The 16,406-nt window shown below is 36.7% G+C and overlaps 1 long non-coding RNA gene across 2 annotated transcripts in view; it reads left to right on the top strand.

Annotated features, from left to right (window-relative positions):
• Nucleotides 1–2,927: 2,927 nt before the first annotated feature.
• The window catches only part of LOC114536428, a 13,654-nt gene continuing 175 nt past the window's right edge, over nucleotides 2,928–16,406 (top strand). The window contains exons 1-6 of one of the 2 annotated variants that reach the window (XR_003688443.1): nucleotides 2,928–2,967; nucleotides 5,885–5,928; nucleotides 6,968–7,029; nucleotides 8,763–8,857; nucleotides 13,830–13,873; nucleotides 14,769–14,824. This is a non-coding gene — a long non-coding RNA (uncharacterized LOC114536428). Of the gene's footprint in view, nucleotides 2,968–5,586; nucleotides 5,738–5,884; nucleotides 5,929–6,967; nucleotides 7,030–8,762; nucleotides 8,858–13,829; nucleotides 13,874–14,768; nucleotides 14,825–16,406 lie in introns of those variants that run through there. The other variant, XR_003688444.1, reaches the window with a different exon arrangement.

The raw sequence follows: 16,406 nt of genomic DNA, 5'->3' as shown, positions 1-16,406 counted from the left end.
CAAAGTTCCGCCAAGTCAAGGTGTACACAGAGGGCAGGGAGGCAGTGGGGGGGACAATTGCACCCTAAAAATTTCGAGAAACAAAAATTCGGGCAATGGTGACAGTACAGCAACGGGGAGCTAAAATTTGTAATATATATCACATATGTGTATTCTATTTGGCCATTCTTGTTACACTTTCTTGAAAGCACATCCGGCGCTTTGCCAAATTTATTGTTACAAATTTGGTAAGAGTTAAAATTCTTTCGGGCACACTGCATAATTCAAAAATTCGGGCGATTTTTTTGCCCCCAAACGAAGTTACGCCCGTACGCCTATGCGCCTAGTGGAAAACAGGCTTTTAAGCTCATCTAATGATAATAATAATTCAATCCACTTGTAATGCTGGCGAAACCAGGATTTTTTTTTATACCAACCGTACTTTATAATTGGCATCGGTCGAGTACCGATACCAATTTCGATAGCAAAATTTGTTAAGAATCTTGAAATCTGATAATTTCGATACCAAGATTATAATCAGAAGTTTACATTTTGAAACTCAAGCTGCAAAAAGACCGATTAACATACTGAGTCATCTGAAATTTATAGTATAACGAAACGTCGATAATTGTTCTTTTTCCCTTTGTTCACGATTTGTCGAATTTGATTCAGTAGTTTTCCAAAAAAAAAACCATTTTAGAAAAATATAAAATATTCCAATCAACGTTTGCCCAGAAAAAGGGGACAAGTGTCAAACGAAACCAGGTCAGTAATCGACACCGATGCCATGCTCGATAGTATCGTTGGCATCGAATACTAAGTGTTCGGTTGGGTATCGTCTAGCACTAGTTTTACGTGTTAACTTCGAACTGGCGGCTAAATAGTCCAAATATATTTGTTGCCGTGATTGTGGCGATCGGCAGCCAGAGCCGGAGCCATAAACCAGAGCCAACCAATAGGCAACAAGAGCCGGGCAATGAACCGGGAAGTCTCATTGGGTACGTCTGCAACCAATGAAGCGACAATTTGAGCCAGCCATTACCTACTGCCATCACTATTATATATCCATAAAAATCCATAAAGTTCACTGTGCCATCCTTGTCCCCAGGTTTCGGCCGCGGCGCCGGCGGCAATTCCTCGCGGCTTGAAGAATAAAATGGCGGTTGTCTTTCTTCAGCATGCAAATGTCAAATGTAAAGAAATTTTTCCAGCAGTCAATTTGGTATATATTAAAGCCGAAATTCTCAACTTTTGCTTTAGTTGCTGGTTTGTCAGGTATGTTGTTATTTCTTGGTTATTGAATAGTTTACAAGTATAAAATCTGACTTAAATATTTGCATATTTGTTATTTGAATATTCATGAAGTTATGATATTATTTATCTGAAAAACCCCGCTAAATAGGTGAGAATGTTTTTATACCACAGAAAACGACTTTAATATTAGGTTTTGCCCGTTCAATTTTGTGGTGATAAATTGTAGCGTTACTTCTAAAGTCTAAACAACTTTACTTTATGCTTTATTATCTGGTATAAATAATTCGATTTTTTAAGTCACCTTTCATGTGTCTGAACTCTATATTACTTAGGGATGCTACAAGTTTGTTCAAAAGGAATATTCTTAAACCCAGCATACTAATTTAAACTAATGTACAGGTTAGAATGATGCCAAAATGTTCATTGCAGCATTTAGGAGCACAATGCATTCTGCATAGGTTAAGCAAATTTTTAAGTTTCAAGCTTGATTTGGTCAAGATGTTCACTTGTTACAAAAAGATTGCTCAGCTGTTCAGTTGGTTTATTCAGATGAAGTAGCTAAACATTTTTTGGAGGAGAACATGTTTTCGGATGGCGACTTAATTTGCTTTCAGTTAATTTATGTGGTTGATCAACCCCAAATAATTACCTGATTTTACCAAATAAGTTACCCTAGATTCTAGATTCTCATTATCTACATGGAAGAAGGGAGCTAAAGGATGTTCTTAAGAAATAAATAAATGTTTCAACACAAGATGCTGGTTTAAACTGATAGATTGAATAGAATACCAACTCACTGTATAGATGTATACTTGTTTTATAAATCAAAAGAGCACTAATTTTTGGGTGCATTAATTCTGCATGGTGTCCCTACTTTGTACGTTACATTCTTTTTTCCACCAGCTTTTTAAACCATTTTCTCTGTCATCACTACTTTTTACCACTATCTTGGAATTTGTGAAGTCTTCAAATAAAACTAATGATGGAAGGATTACAACCAACTGTTAACATTTGCGAGCTGGAACATAGGTTCCACATATCAGAAATTCAAAGGAAGACGTACCCAAAATGACTTATATAAATATTCAAATTTTGCCATGTGATTGCAGTTAATCCTGTCCTTGCCTATAAAAAAGTTACACATGAAGAGATTTTCAATTGTTCAGCTTTGTTGCATGCACTTGTGGTTGGTTTGTGCAGGAAATTGTTTGGTTAATAAGACACTACAGTATGATAAAACATTTTTTTAGGTCACCTGATTAAATGACTCTTAAATACAAAAAGCTACTGTAGTTAATGTTTACTTTGCAAATGCAGCCAAGCTGCAAAGTCCTGATATGATATACTGTATTTTCTCAAGGATAATATTGACATGTTCCCATTCATTAACTATCAATCCCATGTTTCCTCTTAGCTAGGCCTTTTCAGAAAATAATGGGCTCTAGTCAAGGTCTAGTCATAATGTTGGTTACCCATATGCACAATTTATGGCTGATTCAACAAGGGTTAGGGCATGGAAAATGTTAATCAGCAAACTCTTATTTTTCTGGAAAGTTCAATTGCTTAAACTGTGTGATATGCTTTCTTGTAAAAGGCCCAAGATCTGATTGTAATAGCACCTACATTTAATAATAAAATCATTGAAAAGCATTAATATTGTTAATCAGCAAAATTATTTCTCTGTTTTCTAGATTGACTGTTATACAACATGTTCATACCTCTACAGCAAAATTGGTAAGTTATAAATTTTCTTCTGTGTGCAAGACGAATTTTTGTATCAGTAGTATGCAGAAAGATGTAGATGTTTATCAGTTTATCTGTGTATTAAAACATTTTTTATGTTTTGTCTCATCATGTGTTAACTAAGTTTAACTAAGTTTAAGTTTAATATAGTTTATATAGTTTCATGGACACTTTTAAATTTAATACAGCATAGGCAATGTAGCTATTTGCCATTTAAGATGGAATAATATCTATTTTACTCCAAATGTCTTTTTTGCTGCGATTTTATGCAATTTTCTTGCAACTTGCAATGCAATTATAATTTTGAGGGATGTTAATTTTGTAAGGAGTGTTCGAAATGTTAAAAAAATGTTAGCAGATTCTAAGCAGATCCTAAGAAATTTTTGTAATTGACAACTTTAGATGCCTCAGTTTCCTTAAATTTCCTTACATTGCAAATATAAAGTGTTGGAAAGGAAAGTTAAATGTTCAGGCTTGCTTGTCCCTTCACAACAGTTCCTTAATTATAGCAGCTTATATTTAACAATTAGACAACGAGTCCGAGTTGTCTATGAGCGAATAGTGAACGAAGGCGAAGCCTGAGTTGACTATTCGCTCATAGACAACGAAGGCGAGTTGTCTAATTGTTTTAGTATACACCCTGTACCTAGATATATTAATTTCGAGAAAATAATCGATACACCGCAATTTTACACCGAAAAATAATTTAATTAATTCAATTTTATACGGTCGCGCGAGCGAATTTTTCCCAAACGTGCACTATCACGAATAGACGATGGTTGAGTAGCCAATCAGAATGTAGGATTTGTAATAGACAATAGTCAGGTGTATACTAATTTCGGATAGTAAACGGAGCCAGCAGACCTAATTGATCAAATTGATCAGACTGCAACACCGGCGGAGTGCTTTGTTACAGGAAGCATTTTGACGAAGTCCGTTAATTTACCTAAATCATACTAGAAAACATCGTTTTCAGTATCCCATGGTATTCCCAGGATATTAACCGATAAATGTTCAACTTCTGCTGTTGATATGTTACTTCTTGATCGTTATGTTCTGCAGTGTTTGGAAAGCATTCGCAAGTTAAATGATGGTCGGTTCCAAACAACAAACCTGTTGCTCGCTAATTTCAACCTATTCAATACCACACTCGTTCTCGAGGGGTTCCACGATCTGTGGTAACACCTCTTCACACGCTTTTGTATGTTGTTTCCTTCTGTACGAAGCCCGAATCCACCGTCTGTGATTATTTCTTTTGACATATCGTAAATTTTGATTGTTTGATCATCCGCCAAGGTAATTTATGCTGTATGATGGTATAGATACTTCAATCAGGATCCATCAAACAGAACTCACACTTTCGTTGTTTGTAATTAATGCGCCGATTTATCAGATCCTGATCTTTTGCAGTTCAGTCATCAATAACTCGCAAATGTTGCTGTTGCTTGAAGACATTCAGAATATTCTTTCATAAGTTCGGTCCTTCAACGGATTATGCGTGTGTCGTAGTCTACTCATACACAGGATGAATACTCACTCGCGATCGGTCCCTTCAATGAAGAAAACGAGGATTTGAACTTGTCAAATCGTTGTAAGTTTTTTGTTTTATGAACTGCATTTTCGAAAGCCCCACAAAATGTACGATTAATTCGTAACAACACCTTGAAGTTTATACAAAGGCAGTTTCGAGGTCGAAAAGAACAGCGTTTTTCTTAGAATCGAATTTGCGATGAATTTGTTGGCAATTGGCTGGTACATATACGTCTTCACATCCTCAGTCAGTTCTTATTTACTCGCTAAAGTCTACTTGATGACTCTCTTGTGCTATTTCTTTCAATCAATTTTTTTCTCAGTTATTTTACCCAAGTTTTTGAGATTCTGTAATTTGGCACTCAATGTTGTTAACTCCACACAAATTGTTTCTTTGCTAAGTCGTCCCCGTTTTGTAACTCCATGCATGATTTCTAGATCGAATTGGGCACCATGCAATAGAACTTTATACACAAAAAAAGAAAAATTCAAAAGAACACAAACAAAAATTAGGCAAATTAAAATCCTAGATGTACAGTGTACTACACAGGCTTTTCAAAAGTCATACTGTAGGTTCGATAAATGTTGTTCGTCAAAAGACCACCATGTTTTCACTGTGGAATGTTCCTACCTAAACTACTGTTCTTTTCACAAGTAGCTAATTCCTTTCACTTTTTTTATTAATTAGTATAGGTATTAACGAGATTTTTGCTCCAACAATTTGTGATTAAATAGGAATGATGTTTGAAAATTTTTCCAAAATTGGACGTGCCATTCGACACGGTAGCTATCGATCACCATGCAACATATACTATACACTGTTATACTTTAACTAAGTATTAGCTTTTTATCCTATTCGGATCGACTTAAAAGTATATAAAAGAATGAGCAACGCATGAGCAACTTTAAAATATAATTCAATAATGCAATATCGCGGCGAACGTAACTTAAGTACTCTGAGTATACTGCGGGTTTCATGAGGAGAAGTGAAAATCATGTTGCGACAGACCTCAGCAATCAGGGAGCAGCACTAAAACTTGGCAACATGGATCCCCGGAGAATACACAGTAGTATGTCTGAGCTCTCATCTTTTAAAAGGAGGTAATTTTGCTCCTTATGAATTACGAATAGTCTGCCTAGCAAAATTCTTGACTGATTCTGTTTTAGAAGACACGGTACAGTTTTAAAAAGTGCGACGGAGCCCTCATTGCTGCAACTGTAGGCTTAAAAGGTTAAATGACTTTTAAGCACAAAAATGCAAGCATATGCTCACTTTGCCCATAAAGCCAAGCACGTAGGCCTAGCTGAGTTTCTGACATGGGCATATTTATTTTTCCTATGGAAAAAAAATCGTTTAACACAATTCTTTGTTTCCTAGACTGACTGTGTCACAGTACATTCCTAGTACTGCAAATCATTTTGGTAAGTTATTTTTTTCTGTTTGTGTCTTTAACTTTTAGTTTATGTCTTTTTATAGTGATATACAGTAGGGATGATGTGTTAATGACATTAGATAATTTTCAATTTCAATGTCTCACTATGGTGGAATGTTTTTATGCTTAATAAACTTTTTTGTATCAATAGTGGGATAGTATATGTTCAGTATGGCAGGGTGTTTTTCATTCTTAGTTGACTATTTTGTATATCAGTAGAGGGATAGGATGTTCTTTAGGCAGGGTGGATCTTTCTCATTTTTTTTTACTTTATCTTTGCATCAGTTATGAGATGGGATTATTAGCGTTGAATGATTATTGATCAGAATTTATTGAAGTCCCCACAAGAGATTACCCATGTTTAGTACACACATTCACACAATGAGTCACAATGTGTGCAGTATGCAGTCCTATTGGGAGGACTTGTACAAGAAGTCTCACACTGTGGGGAGACTGCTAGCTCAGGTCTCTTAATGATTTGTGTCACCATAGTATTGCTGGCTGAAGTTGATCTTTTTCAAGTTTATCTTGTCATCGGTAGAATAATGGGATGTTTTTCCGGGTGGTATTAGTAGCTGGGGATGCATGTGATTTCTTCACTATATCTCTGTATATGGGGGGTGGCAGTTCAGCATGGTGGGTTGTCAAATCTTTGTCAATTTTATCTTCATATCAGTAATGGGATATGATGAAACGTTTCTCTTTCGTAATTGACTCGCTTTTGCAGCAGGATACAGTAGGGTGTTCATCATCCATTCTCAGTTGACCTTTTCATCAGTAGCTGAAAGGAATGTTTATCAGGGCGAGATTTGTTGACCCCATACTGTGAATACTAAGTTGGCTCTGATTTTTAGTACACATGTTTTTTGAAACCTTCTTTGAAACCTCGCAACTGACAATATTTTTGCATCAGTACTTCTTACATTAATGCGGTAGTGATATGTTCATCATGGTGGGACATTTAACTCTAAGTTAACAATATTTTGTATATATTTTGCATAGAGCTTAAAACAATTCTCTTTTCCTAGTTTGCAATTGACTGTTTCATGCACAGAATGTTCATACTTCCACTGCAAAGAGTTGATTGGTGGTGAGATTATTTTTTTGTATGCTTGTTGTTACTCTAGGATATTTTTCACTCTTAGTTCACTATATCATTCTATCAATATCTAGACAGCATGTTTACCAGATTGGAATATTTTCAATTTTTTGTGGTATCAGTAGTGGATATGATATTTTATATTTATCATGATGGGATGCTCTGTATGCATCAGTAGTAGGATGTTTATCGGGGCAGGATTAGTTGATTTGCAGTATCCAAGCATAATAATGAGTTGGCTGTAATTCTATTTAGTTATTGGGAGGGAATGTTTATTACAGTGGGTTGTTTTTCATTATTATTTGACTTTGTATCAACCGTGACGGCATGTTTTTAGAATGGAATGACTTTTATTTTTAGATGATTTACTGTAATGTTTGCATCAGCTGCAGTGGTAGGGGATGTTTACTAGGGTGGAACTGATTTGTTGACTGTATCTATGTATATTATGATTTGGCTCTAATTTTGTATCAGTGGAAAGGAATGTTTATCAAAATTCAAATTTCTTTAGTCCCCACAATGCAATTACGTAAGTTCACTAAACACGCAGTGTAAAAAATAGCATTGTGAGGACTTGTGCAAGAACTTTAACATTGTGGGGACTTACATACACTCAGGTCCCCATAAAGTCATTCCTACAAGGTTTCAACATATTTTTCAAAACAACAGCATAGGTGGCTTATTAGAGTGGGTTTTTCTCATCAATATAGTTTTATTAATGGCTATTTATTAATGGAGTAGCAGAGTGGCATTTTATACCAAGGTGGGATTTGTTGACAATATCCTGTATGCTGAGTTGGCTCCAGTTTTGAATTAGTGGTGGGATTTGTTTACTGTATGTATCTTGTATCTAGGGTAAGATGTTATTCATTCATAGGTGGCATTATCTTTGCATCAGTGATTTGAGGAGATGCTTATAAGCTAGGGTTAAATTTGCTGACAATCTGTATGTCTATACTACATTGGCTCTTATTTTGCATCATTAGCGGGAATGGACATTGATCAAGATAGATGAAATTTGTTCACTCGATAATATCTTTGTGTGTTTCCAATTTTTATCACAGGCGAAATGTAATTTGTTGACTACATAAAGCTCTTTGTATATTAATATAGTGAGTTGACTTCAACTGGGAAGTTTTCTATTAATAGTTGATGTTATAATTGTATTGGTAGTAGCTCAGGTTAAATATTCCATCAAGTATCATCATGTAAAAGTGTGTAAAGCAATGTGAGGACTTGTGCAAGAATTCTCACATTGAGGGGACTTACATTTTTAATGATTTGTGTCAGCATAGTATTGGTGGTTCAGTTTAATCTTTCCATCAAGAATAGAATGGAATTTTTATCAAGGGGAATGTTCTTCATGGGATTTGTTGACTTTCTGCATAATACATAATTCTAATTTTGTCTCACTAGTGGGAATTAAGAGATGTTCGTCAGGGGTGGGATGCTTTTCATTAATAGTTGACTTTATCTTTGAATCATAGCTGGAGCTGGGGATGTTTATCATTCTTAGTTCACTTTATCTCTGTATCAAAACATTTTTAATGTTTTGTCTCATCATAGTATCAGTGATGTGTTTAATTAAGTTTAAGTTTAATATAGTTTATATAGTTTTACGGAAACTTTTAAATTTAATACAGCATAGGCAATATATTTGCTATTTATGATTGAATAATATCTATTTTACTCCTAAAGTCTTTTTTGCTGCGATATTTTTTTAGTATGGAACATGTGAGAAATCCCTTTGACGTACACTAACACATAAAAGACCACTATTAAGCAAACGTTGACGGAAAGATTTTTAATGATGCATTTGGTAAGTTTATTTTATTTTAATTAATAAACTCTACATTGTCACTGCTGTTACACTATGCAATTTTCTCGCAACTTTCAATGCAATTATAATTTTGAGGGATGTTTAATTTGTAAGAGTGTTCGAAATGTTAAAAAAACGTTAGCAGATCAAACGTCAGCGGATTTTATTTTCACTCTTCTTTCTTTCCCGGATTCTTGAACTTCAGCATGCGCTTTCTCTACAGTTGCAGTTTATATTGTCTTCAATCAAGACAGTTATACTTTTAGGTGCGATTGGTAACTCAATGATGGTATTAGGTCATCTTTTTTGGCTATACAGACTTTAGCTGCTCTAATCAAGGGATGGTATTAAACAACTCCAGTTTCACAAACTTTTAGGGCACATCGCGCGATTTGTCATCTTTTAGAATCACAACATCCCAAACGATCTGTTGGATACTTTTAACGGTTCTCTTAATCTGCTGATCTTTTTTCGCCATTGATTCATAAATTGATTTACTGTCGTTTGATGTGGTGGTAATAGTAGCTACCAATTTGTACGAACATATAGATTAGTGATGAGGGTGTTAACATGTTCGTCGTCGTACAAATAGGTTATAGGCGAAGTGACTTTATTCTTTTGTATTTGAGCAATTTGTTCCAGATGGTTGCAGACTTGCAGTTAAGAGATCTCGATTAACACAGTCCGCATTTCTTTAAACAATAGTCGTGTTCGTCCTTATAGTATTTTTCTAAGACAAATTTTCGTGCTACCAATCATGCTTTTCAAAAATCTCCTTGCCAGGGCGCTTTCTCGATTATGAAAGTCCATGTAATTCTCTTGTTCATCGAATACTGTTTTGGATCTCCTCCGACCTGACGATCCTTTTCACGTCTTGAGCAGTGGATTTGACAACGACAACAGTCTTGCATATTAGCAGCCGCGCTGCGGAAAATCTTGAAAAGCTTGCAAAAACGACTTGTATAGATAAATTAGGCACTAGCTCTAGGATCATGATCGTGTCAAAGAACAAGTCGAAAGACGGACGTGAGCCTTGGCTTTCTCTGATTCGGGTTGCCCTCGATTCGTAGCAAAAAGTGGTCCGGCGAAATCGACTCCTGTATTTGTGAATAGCGGAGTAGCTAACTCGTCAAGCTGGTGGGTAGGGGCAGTTTGGGGAGTATTGAAACACATCCGTTCTAATTTCTTGCACTTTCTCTTCGCCCTCTAACTATCTAATACTCTCATAAATTTTATTCAATTTCTCTGTGATTTCATTATGATAAACAACCCTATGATGATCGAAAATTACAAGATCCGTAAAGAGGTGTCTCGACGGAAGGAGTTTGGGCTGTTTCTCTGACAACGACAGAGACGATTTATCAATTTGACCACGAGAACGAATAACGTTGGCTGGGTTTCAAAACAACCCTAACTACTTGACCAACCGTAAGATATTCTTTGTTAAGATATCCCTCTTCCGCCACGTAAATGATCGATTTTATCCCAAGCATCAATGTTTAAACTGGTCCGCGGTAGGCTTCTGTGCTGTAGAAGGACACCTTATGTTGTAAATGAACTGCACACACGGTGTCACTCATAATAACTTTGTCTTGCTGCTGTAGCATTAACGTCGATCAAATCTTAACAATGTCACTTCTTGTCAATGCTCTCATAATTGAATACGGATTTGATTTCATCATTGCAGGATTTGATTTCGTCATTGCAGCATTTGCCCCGACATCTGAACCCCTAAGATCTGTATGTCCTGACACTGATGGCGATGTTTTCGAGAGGTACTTTAGGAATTCTCCTCTAGTCCACAATAGTGATTGGCCTCCCCGTTTTCTTTGTGCGGGGCAAAATTTCCACCTCTCTGACGGCGAGCTTTCGTATTTCATTTACGGGTTCTGGACGTATACGAATCAGTGCATATGTAAATACGTTTCAGGAAACATCTGCATATACAAGTTAGCCTTCTGGACTGAGCTTATCAAACGAGCCAGAACGGTGGCCCCAAGGAGTTCAAGGGGGGGGGGGAGTTGATTAGCGTTTATTGGGCGTGACTCTGGTTTTTAAGGCTACCAAAGCGAGTTCGATTTTTCCATCTTACACAGTTTGTAAGTATCGATACATAGGGGTTTTTTGTTTGCGAGCGTCCGGTGATTTTGCAATCAAGAGATCATCCCAATTTGACCCGTCCATACATAAATCCTAAAAACATTTTTATCGGATAGTAAACGGAGCCAGCAGACCTAATTTAGTCCTGCAGATTGGTAGGAAAATTGTGGGTTTTTGGTTAAAAGCACAAAATTTTACATTTTTGCTAAACAAGACCTGTCAAAATAGATGCCATGTGGGCCCACTCATAAATTTCAATTGGGGACCATTTTTCGCATAAATTATAACTCTACATAAAAACGAAGGCTTAATCGAATTTTCACCATTTATGCTTTGTAAATGTGCGGATTCACATAATGATAGAGGAATGCTAGATATATAGTTAACACATTTAGTGTGGTTATTTTCAATATTATCGATACACTTACTAATACAATGTTTTTGCATGAAAATGAAACTAAAAGATATTTACAGCTGTCAGAGAAGCAGTATTAACGCATTAGTTCTAAGTATTTCGGTTAGTTTAGAACTCAGCGTCAACATAATTGTTCACCATATGTTCAAGCCTTTATGGTTAATCTCTGTCACATTCTCCTCCACAGTAACATAATGATGTACATTGTATTCCAGCATGTACACATTTACAACGTCCTGAACATCCCTTTTCACTTTTGCATCCGCACTTGAGAAGCTCTTGACAACTTTTTGAGGCTTGAGGGGCGTTCAAGCGTTCAATGACTGGCATTACCTCATGGTTAACGATGATGGGTAATCGCTTAGTCTTGCAAATGCTCCCGTTGCATCGCTGTGAATTCTCCATGTTTCCCAAGCAGTCTTCTTTCCCTTGCTGATGTTTGGTCGCAGCCTGTAAAAGCATGAAATGCTAGGAGTGCTCTTGACGTTTAGGGTCCCATGGAACGTGCAATCTCATGCACAGGCAAGTATCGTAAGTGCTTTCCAGCCCCAAACGCTACCCATAATTCAGACGAAGACATCAGATGAAAATGTGCGACTGCTATCACAACAACATCCGTATCAATTGTACGCACCATCACCGTTGTGAATCCTCGCTTCGATGCATCGGCGGCGTGCAACAACAATCAGCCTCTTCTTGTTGACAGGGAGATAGATCGGCAAGAACTCTTTCTGTATTGCAGATTACCATGTCTTCTTTTGTTGATATAACCTCTCCGTTCTCAGCTCCAATCGTAATTGCCTGGTCTGCAAGGTAGCTGAAAAGTTCCTTCTTGTTGTCTGCTACTCTAAGAAAGGTTTGCCAGTTTCCAGGAATTTTGCTATCAGCTTGAGCACGTCTACGTACTCCCTTACCTCGCTTCTCTCTTGTAGCGGTCTTAAGGCTGTGCTGGAAATATCTGTCCCAAATAACATCCACTCGTCTGGCGACTTGGAGTTGGCTACTCACGTATGGGATGGAAACCTTTCGACTGTATTCTTCAAAAATTCGTGATGCCCCGGGCTTTAGCATGTTAACAATAGCTGCACCATCCAATAGAACGACGTCAACAGATATTTTTACTGATTGTGCATTGCTAATCGTTTCGAGACATGGCAACAAATCTGATTTGGTTCCTGATCGCATCGTTCCAAATTGGGATAACGAAGGAGGATAACTTTGATTCTCGTGAGAGAAAAAGGTTTCCATATCTCCATCACGAACTTGACAAGAAACATAGAGACGTTAAAATAGCGCACAGTTTTGCTTGAGTGAAGCGATCTGAAGCTTGTCTTTGGACTTCTTTGTCAGGCGAATAGGAGAAGTGAAAAGTGGTAACTTGTTTTTCTTTATTGGCTTAAAGAGTGAGATTCTTTTATCAAGCCTGTCGGTAACAAATTGCTCATATTGCTCTTTACCAATAGCTTCTATTTTACGAACAGTCTCTATGACACTAGTATCCACCAAATTTCGCGTGTCTAGAACAAGTAAATCCTCGCTCTCTTCTAAGAAAGGGTTTCCCATTTCTTCAATCGAGTTGTACATATCTTTGACCTGTTTGCTAAAGGTTGACTGGACTCCTTTTACTTGCTCATGATGACGAACATCCGGTCCTTTACTTTGAAAATCTTTCAGCGATTCTACTGCAGACTCGAAATCGTTGATTATTCTTGCCAGTTCTGGACCCGAAACCATCCAGCGTAGCAATTTATTCTCATTACTAGTCAGACCAACCGCACCAATATCACCTTTGACAATCTTGTTATTCTGTTCGTGTGCTTGATCAAGGGAAATTGCAGAAAAAGCACGGCGTGTTTTGTGTACCACAAAATTTCCGCTTTCGAACTTCTTTGCGACTGTGGGAAGTTCCTTGTCCAGCGTTTCCATATCACGGATGTGAACGGGGAGCCACCTTGAATAGTGGGTATGATCTAGAGCAAAAAAAAACACGGAGCGATGGCAGTTAGGGCATCTTTGTACAATTGAAAGTTTCCTTCGCGTATGGAACGCACGAATATAAGAACTGTCAGCTGTAGTCGAAGCGTGAGCGACCAGAAGTGGAAATGTGGACTGTCGATTTCTCTACGAGCACGCCAGTTGGAAAACTCGAGCGGTTTTACCGTTATGATGTCAGAAACACTTTCATTTGCTCCTTATGAATTACGAATAGTCTGCCTAGCAAAATTCTTGACTGATTCTGTTTTAGAAGACACGGTACAGTTTTAAAAAGTGCGACGGAGCCCTCATTGCTGCAACTGTAGGCTTAAAAGGTTAAATGACTTTTAAGCACAAAAATGCAAGCATATGCTTACTTTGCCCATAAAGCCAAGCACGTAGGCCTAGCTGAGTTTCTGACATGGGCATATTTATTTTTCCTATGGAAAAAATAATCGTTTAACACAATTCTTTGTTTCCTAGACTGACTGTGTCACAGTACATTCCTACTACTGCAAATCATTTTGGTAAGTTTTGTATCAATAGTGGGATAGTATATGTTCAGTATGGCAGGGTGTTTTTCATTCTTAGTTGACTATTTTGTATATCAGTAGAGGGATAGGATGTTCTTTAGGCAGGGTGGATCTTTCTCATTTTTTTTACTTTATCTTTGCATCAGTTATGAGATGGGATTATTAGCGTTGAATGATTATTGATCAGAATTTATTGAAGTCCCCACAAGAGATTACCCATGTTTAGTACACACATTCACACAATGAGTCACAATGTGTGCAGTATGCAGTCCTATTGGGAGGACTTGTACAAGAAGTCTCACACTGTGGGGAGACTGCTAGCTCAGGTCTCTTAATGATTTGTGTCACCATAGTATTGCTGGCTGAAGTTGATCTTTTTCAAGTTTATCTTGTCATCGGTAGAATATGGGATGTTTTTCCGGGTGGTATTACTAGCTGGGGATGCATGTGATTTCTTCACTATATCTCTGTATATGGGGGATGGCAGTTCAGCATGGTGGGTTGTCAAATCTTTGTCAATTTTATCTTCATATCAGTAATGGGATATGATGAAACGTTTCTCTTTCGTAATTGACTCGCTTTTGCAGCAGGATACAGTAGGGTGTTCATCATCCATTCTCAGTTGACCTTTTCATCAGTAGCTGAAAGGAATGTTTATCAGGGCGAGATTTGTTGACCCCATACTGTGAATACTAAGTTGGCTCTGATTTTTAGTACACATGTTTTTTGAAACCTTCTTTGAAACCTCGCAACTGACGATATTTTTGCATCAGTACTTTTTACATTAATAGCGGTAGTGATATGTTCATCATGGTGGGACGTTTAACTCTAAGTTAACAATATTTTGTATATATTTTGCATAGAGCTTAAAACAATTCTCTTTTCCTAGTTTGACTGTTTCATGCACAGAATGTTCATACTTCCACTGCAAAGAGTTGATTGGTGGTGAGTTTATTTTTTTTGTATGCTTGTTGTTACTCTAGGATATTTTTCACTCTTAGTTCACTATATCATTCTATCAATATCTAGACAGCATGTTTACCAGATTGGAATATTTTCAATTTTTTTGGTATCAGTAGTGGATATAATATTTTATATTTATCATGATGGGATGCTCTGTATGCATCAGTAGTAGGATGTTTATTGGGGCAGGATTAGTTGATTTGCAGTATCCAAGCATATAATAATGAGTTGGCTGTAGTTTTATTTAGTTATTGGGAGGGAATGTTTATTACAGTGGGTTGTTTTTCATTATTATTTGACTTTGTATCAATACCGTGACGGCATGTTTATTAGAATGGAATGACTTTTATTTTTAGATGATTTACTGTAATGTTTGCATCAGCTGCAGTGGTAGGGGATGTTTACTAGGGTGGAACTGATTTGTTGACTGTATCTATGTATATTATGATTTGGCTCTAATTTTGTATCAGTGGAAAGGAATGTTTATCAAAATTCAAATTTCTTTAGTCCCCACAATGCAATTACGTAAGTTCACTAAACACGCAGTGTAAAAATAAAGCATTGTGAGGACTTGTGCAAGAACTTTAACATTGTGGGGACTTACATACACTCAGGTCCCCATAAAGTCATTCCTACAAGGTTTCAACATATTTTTCAAAACAACAGCATAGGTGGCTTATTAGAGTGGGTTTTTTCTCATCAATATAGTTTTATTAATGGCTATTTATTAATGGAGTAGCAGAGTGGCATTTTTATACCAGGTGGGATTGTTGACAATATTCCTGTATGCTGAGTTGGCTCCAGTTTTGAATTAGTGGTGGGATTTGTTTACTGTATGTATCTTGTATCTAGGGTAAGATGTTATTCATTCATAGGTGGCATTATCTTTGCATCAGTGATTTGAGGAGATGCTTATAAGCTAGGGTTAAATTTGCTGACAATCTGTATGTCTATACTACATTGGCTCTTATTTTGCATCATTAGCGGGAATGGACATTGATCAAGATAGATGAAATTTGTTCACTCGATAATATCTTTGTGTGTTTCCAATTTTTATCACAGGCGAAATGTAATTTGTTGACTACATAAAGCTCTTTGTATATTAATATAGTGAGTTGACTTCAACTGGGAAGTTTTCTATTAATAGTTGATGTTATAATTGTATTGGTAGTAGCTCAGGTTAAATATTCCATCAAGTATCATCATGTAAAAGTGTGTAAAGCAATGTGAGGACTTGTGCAAGAATTCTCACATTGAGGGGACTTACATTTTTAATGATTTGTGTCAGCATAGTATTGGTGGTTCAGTTTAATCTTTCCATCAAGAATAGAATGGAATTTTTATCAAGGGAATGTTCTTCATGGGATTTGTTGACTTTCTGCATAATACATAATTCTAATTTTGTCTCACTAGTGGGAATTAAGAGATGTTCGTCAGGGGTGTGGGATACTTTCATTAATAGTTGACTTTATCTTTGAATCATAGCTGCAGCTGGGGATGTTTATCATTCTTAGTTCACTTTATCTCTGTATCAAAACATTTTTAATGTTTTGTCTCATCATAG

Source organism: Dendronephthya gigantea, unplaced genomic scaffold, assembly GCF_004324835.1.
Source record: "Dendronephthya gigantea isolate DGI-Jeju-01 unplaced genomic scaffold, DenGig_1.0 000136F, whole genome shotgun sequence".
Lineage (NCBI taxonomy): Eukaryota > Metazoa > Cnidaria > Anthozoa > Malacalcyonacea > Nephtheidae > Dendronephthya > Dendronephthya gigantea.
This window is presented reverse-complemented; position numbering and strand designations above follow the sequence as displayed.